Raw genomic sequence first — 7,281 nt, 5'->3', positions numbered from 1 at the left:
AAACTCTGATGAGGAGCAAGAGTGCAGGAAAGACATAAAAGAGCGAGGGAGGACATGACAGCAGAACTCTCTACTCTCTTCTCCTCTGACTCTCCAAAGCGGACCTGGAAGGAAGAGCACAATACATGCAGACTACCAGAGGGTAAGTGAATTCTTTAATAAAAAAAAAAAAACATTGTAAACAATGTAAAATTAAGCTACAAGTCATGTTACCAGTTCTTACTAGTGACAAAAATAATGCAGACCCTTTCTTTATATGCCGTATTGGTCATATAATTGAATACCCTCAAAGTATTTGAGTTTATTTCACTAATTCCATTTAAAAATGCAGCACTTGTATATTATATTCATTCATTACATTAGCAGACTGATATTTTAAATGTTTATTTCTTCTAATTTTGATGATTATAACTGACAACTAATAGAAAACTCCAAATCTAGTATCTCAGAAAAATTTGAATATTGTGAAAAGTTTCAATGTTGAAAACACCTGGTGTAACACTCTAATCAGCTAGTGTGGCTTTAAAACCTGCAAAGGCTTTTAATTTGGTCTCCCAGTCTAGTTTTGTAGGCTAAACAATCTCATGGGGAGGACTGCACACTTGACAGCTGTCCAAAAGATGACCGTTGACACCTTGCACAAGGAGTGTCAAGACATAAAAGGTCATTACAAAAGAGGCCCAGCTATTTACTAAGAGCTCTGTGTCCAAGCACATTAATGGAGAGAGACGAAGTGAAGGAAAAGATGTGGTAGAAAAAGCGTGAAATCTACACTGAGCGTGCTGCAGCTGGAGTCAGTGCTTGAGAACTCACTACGCACAGACGTATGCAGGACATGGGTTTCAGCTGTCACATTCCATGTGAAGCCACTCTTCGTCTACGCCTGGGCTAAAGACAAAAAGGACTGGACTGCTGCTGGGGTGGTCCAAAGTTATATTCTCTGAAGAAAGTAAATTTGAATTTCCATTAAAAATCAGGTTCCCAGAGTCTGGAGGAGAGCATAGAATCTACATTGCTTGAGGTCCAGTGTAAAAGCTTCCACAGTCAGTGATGGTTTTAAAGTGCCATGTCATCTGCTGGTGTTATTCCACTGTGTTTTCTGAGGTCCAAGGTCAACGCAAATATACCAAAGCTACCAGTACCTGGTTTAAGGACCATGGTATCCCTGTTCTGAATTGGCCAGCAAACTTGCTTCTGATCTTAACCCCCATAGAAAATCTACAGGGTATTGTGAAAAGGACGCATGCGATATGCCAAGACCCAACATTGCAGAAGAGCTGAAGTCCACTATCAGGAGCAACGCGGGCTTTCCATAACACCGGAGCAGTGCCACAGACTTGACTAAAGCAAAAGGAGCCCCAACTTAATATTGAGTGCTATACATGCTCATACTTTTCATGTTCATAGCTTCAGTTCGCCAGGATTTCTAAAAGTCCTTTCTTTGTATTTAGAATATCATAAAAGTAGATTTTTCGCTAATTCCATTCAACTTAAAGTTAAACTTAAAGTAAGAACTTCATATTCACTCATTATGCACAGACTGATATATTTCAAGTGTTTATTTCTTTTTAATTTTGATGATTATAACTGATAACTAATGAAAATCCCAAATTCAGTATCTCAGGAAAATTACTTAAGACCAATACATTGAAAAGGATTTTTTAGAAGTTTTGGCCAACTGAAAAGTATGAGCATGTACAGCACTCAATACTTAGTTGTACTCCTTTTGCCCGGACTACTTCCAGCAATGCTGCCTTCAGCTCTTCTGCATTGTTGGGTCTGACATATTGCATCTTCTATGCGTGCCAAGGTTAATATAAAAAAGGTATTTAAGAGTCTGCATTATTTTTTGTCACTGCTCAAATGCAAGCTTTTTTGGTGTACAAACTGTAAGAAGGTTTTTTGATTCTACTGAAGCACAGGAAGGTCTTTGAAACTTTGTAAAGTCATGCTGGATAGTAAGGAGCTATAATAATAATAATAATATAAATATAATACATCTATACTAGTGCATGTTGTTGTCGAAGGAAAGGGGGATATAGAATGTTGATTCTTTTAAACATATGACATTGAAATTGTTATAAGTGATATTATTACTGTTTTGGAAAGGGTTGTACTGCATTAGCAAAATAATACATATCTAGTGGGCTCAGGCTAGTTTCATAGTGGTTTCACTTTTGATCACTTTTATGTTTCTTAGTTATTTTTTCTTGTTGTTTTAATTGGCTTTTCGGGTAACCAGGCAGTACTTTATGTTTGTGTTACTTGCTCATGTTAGTTTTCTGTTAAATGGCCATTACCTGATCTGCTTGTGGTGGTCAGAAGTCCAAAATAAACTAAAGGAAACCTCAAAAGCTTGTGCATACCTTGGGTTTTCGTAATGCTGTCAGGGGCAGAGTTGTGAAAGCAGCTGTACAGCTTTTTTTATGGTGCAACACTTGCTAATTTCGTGATGCAATCTTCATCAATGTAATTGATGTCTGGCGTTTAATATTTCGCCTAGTCTCCGCCTTTATTCTGTTCGTCACGCCTTAGTGCGTTAGTGCATGTGTGCGGGGCAAAATGGCTGCTTCCACCTCCCCGCAGACACAAACAATAGCGGAAAAATTGTCTGACTGTAGGTGCTGTAATAAGTCCGATGCGCTGCAGCCGCTGAATGGTGAGTGCATGCACTTCCGCGCCGTGCATGGGGATGCATGAGAGATTCATAAGCTCGGAGCTTCGCCACTTTTAAAGCTTGCATGGCATGCAATCGTGTTAACATTTAAGACAAGCTCCTGTCATACCCGATGTGCGTTTTAAATCACTGATGCCAGGAATGGTCCGGTGAGACAGAGTGCACGTACAAGAGCGACTCATTCCCCTGCTGCCCGCGCAGTTTTCGATCTGAAAAGTCACGATTTGTTACATTTTGGGCTCAGGTGCTTAATAAAGGCAGTTTTTGATGTCCTGTCAAAATGACGGCTTCTTTTTTTCCCAATGCATATGTCTTTATGATTCTCGAAATTAGACTGAGTCTTCGCCATTTTACTTGAGGTGCTTTTTAATGTTGAAATGGAGCGCGCCAGCTCTTTTTTTTCTTGGTTCTTTTTCCGCTCACTTTCACAAAAACAATTTTGGAAAGAAAATGTCAGCGCTACTTGTTTTCTTTTACGCTGTCCTGAATAAGTTATTAAACGGTGTATTTTCGTCTTTTAACTTATTGCATGCAGTTATATGTTTTTTTATCTCTTTTTATTGTCTGGTTTATTTCATGGAGTATGCCATTACAGTAAATTTTCATTTTCAGTCTGAGCAGAAAAAGGGCTGATGTTGCTAGAATTGTGTCTAGGACAGATCAAATGACAGAACAGAAACGCCCACCGCAGGAACGCGTTCACGGTTTATTATATTGAATATGCTGAGAAGAGCAAGACCAGCAGGAGCTTCAAAAGAAAAAAAATGTGTGTTGGTTGAATGTAGACCTGCTGAATTTACCAATAGAGTGAAAAGTATCAGTCTGTATGTTCATCTTATAGTCTCGAAATCTAAATGAAACAACTTTAAGTCAGACAAACCTGTTGTTTTATCATCTATTTGGCTGCATTTTTATTTTAATTGCTGTTAATAATTGCAATCAAAGCAGTAAAAAAAGTTGTGTTCAGTACAAGGCAGGGTGCTGTTGCGGGTTACAGATTTAGTTACAGATGTATTTGTGGCAAAAGAATTGGGAGACCTGTCATGTCATGGACCAAAACCTGTTTGGATATTGTACAGTGTCTGATCTCAAAAGAAAAAAAAATGATGTTAATTCTAAGGGCTATTAGAAGGGTGAAATTATTTGTTGAAATTCCTTTGCTAAAATTGATATCAAATATACGCCTTGTAAGTTAGACCCCAAATTAAGGAAAATATTTAGCAGATGTCTTTTAACAGATAATCTTATGGAATCACCTGGCCAAGTAATTAAGCATGAATTAATTATTTATAAATGTTTACATTTATTATACTGCGCATTGAATGAAGGCAAATCTAGTTAGTTTATTTGAAGGAAATATTCGTTTGAGACCTTGGTGGCTTTGACTCTACAATTAGCTAATTAAAAAATTGTATGTGTCTATGCGTATTCAGATGGGGAGGAGGCAGAGGATGGGGAAGAGGAAGAAGAGGAGGCCCAAATGCCTGTTACAGAGAAACTGACCTCAAGTCCAGGAGAAAAGACCCTGTTCTCTATTGAGAACAGAGCCCTGAATCCAAAGAGACAGACACTATGGGTAATATGAATTTTAGATTTTTAATTTCCTTTAAAATATTAGCTCACCCAAAAATGAAAATTCCATCATCATTTACACACGTTCTAATGTTATTTCAAATCTGAGAATATTCTTTAAAAAAGCTAACTTTTTTTCCACAGAAATTCATACAGGTTTAGTTGGAATAACCTGACTTATGTTAATTACATTAATATTTGAAATGATAGGATGTTATGTTGCATTTATTTGTCCTTATTAGTCTGGTCTGTCACCCTGATTTTACATGACATTTTACAAAAATTAGTTTTGATTTCCACAGTGGAGAGTCAGTAAAGCTCTATTAGCTCTGCTTAGTGAATAAATTGAAAGAAAATGGAATCGCCATTTCTCTGTTTTCCAGGCTCTAACCTGTTAAAATGTGAGTTTTGTGGTGCTGCCTTTGAGACACGTCGTGGTTTGTCTAGCCATGCCCGCTCTCACCTACGCCAGCTCGGCATCGGCATGTCAGAGAACAGTGGTGCACCCATTGATCTCCTCTACCAGATCACTAAGGAACGCTCCATTGATGCACACTTCACTAGCACCTCCCCTACTGTGGAATCTCCAAAGAAGCTCCAGCACCATGCCCCTATTGTTCCTATACCTAGCCCCACAAAAGATGTTGAAACTGAAGAAGGACTGCTGGACACCAAGCCCCCTGTCCCATTCTCTATTACTGGTTCCGCTATTAAAGTTTCCTCTTCCCCAACTACTCACTCTGCAGCTGGCTCCATGCCTTCCTCTCCATTTGTAAAGTCTCGGTCCCCTTCCCCAGTGCTGAGAAAGGCTCCTATCTCCTCCCTCCTACCAGTGTCTTCCCCACTGCGATCCCAGGAGCATAAGACCTTAGGAAAGAACCAGTCTACAAACCTCTCCGGTCCGAACAAACCATTCTGGGCACCACAAGATACAGATGCCCCATTGAATCTTAGTAAGAAAACAATTAATGTACTACATACTAATAAAGAATTTCAACAAGTTGATTGTGATTTGTTTTTGTTGTTTTGTTGACATCTGTTTATTGCTTACAATCTCTTTAATTTTTCTGTTGTTCTCACATTCCTTTCTAGCGATGGACATGGATTCTAAAGACATTATTTGCCAGTTGTGTGGTGCGTGGTTTGAAACAAGAAAAGGCCTCTCGAGTCATGCTCGTGCCCATTTGCGCCATTTTGGGATTGAGTATTCGGAATCCAAGGGCTCCCCCATTGACTTACTCAACCGGTTTATCTTGACTGATGACTTTAAGCACAGAGCAAATTCTTTTCTATCAGATGGTCCAGAAGACCTGAGGTCCCAGAAGACCAGCATGACATCCCTCTTACCCTCCACTTCCACTTCCCTAAAAGATCTCTTCCTCCAGCCCTGTCCTATATAAATCAGCAACCTCTAATTTGAGGACAACAATTGGCTCCAAAGCTACCTCCTCTTCAACCCACCATTTATTGGGCCCACCCCCAAAGAAGCTGAAAGCCTCTTCATTGCAGGTCCTTCGTTTCAGTAGTGGAGAAGTGATGTCCTTTCCTATAGGTAACAACTTATGTGTTTTTTCATGTCCTTGTTTATTATTTGTTTCTTCAATTATGTTAGGTAATTTACACACCAAAACTGACTTGAGCTTGATAAATTGTTTTCTGCCAGAGCCAATGAAAGACGTGGGCTGTGAATTCTGCGGAGAACTTTTGAGAACCGCAAAGGCCTCTCCAGTCATGCTCGCTCCCATCTGCGCCAACTTGGGATCACTGAATGGTCTGTGAATGGCTCACCTATTGACACGCTAAAAGAGATTATAGTCCGTCGAGGCCTGCCGTCCATCATACCTCTGAAGTCTGCTAAATCCCCCTCTTCTTCTCCAAGTCCTGGACTGCCTCGAACCGCACTCCAATCCTCTTCCCCACCAGGGAATGTGCTTGGACGCCTGCCTTTCCATTTTGCCCAAACTTCAAGCCACGACCAGCCTACTACACGCAAAATGTCTCCTTCGACATCTACTGCCAGTTCTTCCCCAAACGTAGAGCTGGTTAAACGAAAACCAGAGCCTGAAATTGTGGAAGTTACCATGAAAGGATCAGACATGGGAGTAAATGAAAGCTACAACCCAGAGCCACTACATTCCAGTTTAAACACTTCAGATAATGTTTATCCAGTCAACTTGGGTAAGTTTTCATGTGTGATTATATATATTTTTTTTGTTTAGCATTTTCAATTATCTTACTGAATGACAGAATCTTTCCCAGCTCAATCTGTTGTCTTTTACTGTTTTTCTCTTATAGTTATGACTCAGGAGAAGGAACCTTCCCGGGATATTCGCTGTGAATTCTGTGGTGAATTCTTCGAAAACCGCAAAGGCCTCTCAAGTCATGCACGTTCACACTTGAGGCATATGGGTATCACAGAGTGGTCTGTGAATGGCTCTCCCATCGACACACTTTGGGAAGTCATGAGGAGACAAGGCACTACCCCCAGCATCTGTTGCCTTGGGCATAAAAGAGGAACCGGGTCAGGATGGTGGGATTTCATTGAACAGTCCAGGCTATCAGTCCTCTGCCCTGTCTCGCAAGTCAGCTCTTAACATGCTCCACTCTGGGTCACGCCTACATAAGCATGGGCTTGGAAGCGTTGCCTTGTCCTCCACCTCACCCGTGGGGAAGATTTTTGGAGTGCCTCCGCTAAATAAGAAGAAGGTGCTGGTGGAGGAGGGACAGCCAGGAGAGAAAGCACTGCTCATCCAATCTAAAAATTTCTCACCTCCTCCACAGGACTATCCCTTTAAGGGTAAAGCCTCAGTGGAGAAGCATGGAGTAGGCCACATGGGTAAGGTTATATTTTTGCCAGACTCCTTATTTGGTTCTTTTCCATGACATTGTTTGAAGACTATTTGTAGTGCAGTGCCTTTATTGCTTTTATGTTTGCAGAAGTATGACTCTCATATAAATAAAAAGACCCCAATTGAGAATTAAAATAGATTAAATCAAAAAAGTTATATCAGAACCAACCCAGTCTTTTGATG

General features: G+C 40.3%; 1 pseudogene; it reads left to right on the top strand.

Annotated features, from left to right (window-relative positions):
- Positions 1-7,281, top strand: part of LOC122341436 — an 82,641-nt pseudogene that overhangs the window by 9,275 nt on the left and 66,085 nt on the right.

This window comes from Puntigrus tetrazona, chromosome 3 (assembly GCF_018831695.1).
Source record: "Puntigrus tetrazona isolate hp1 chromosome 3, ASM1883169v1, whole genome shotgun sequence".
NCBI lineage: Eukaryota > Metazoa > Chordata > Actinopteri > Cypriniformes > Cyprinidae > Puntigrus > Puntigrus tetrazona.
Note: the sequence above shows the minus strand (reverse complement) of the source record. Positions and strands in the feature narration are given on the sequence as shown.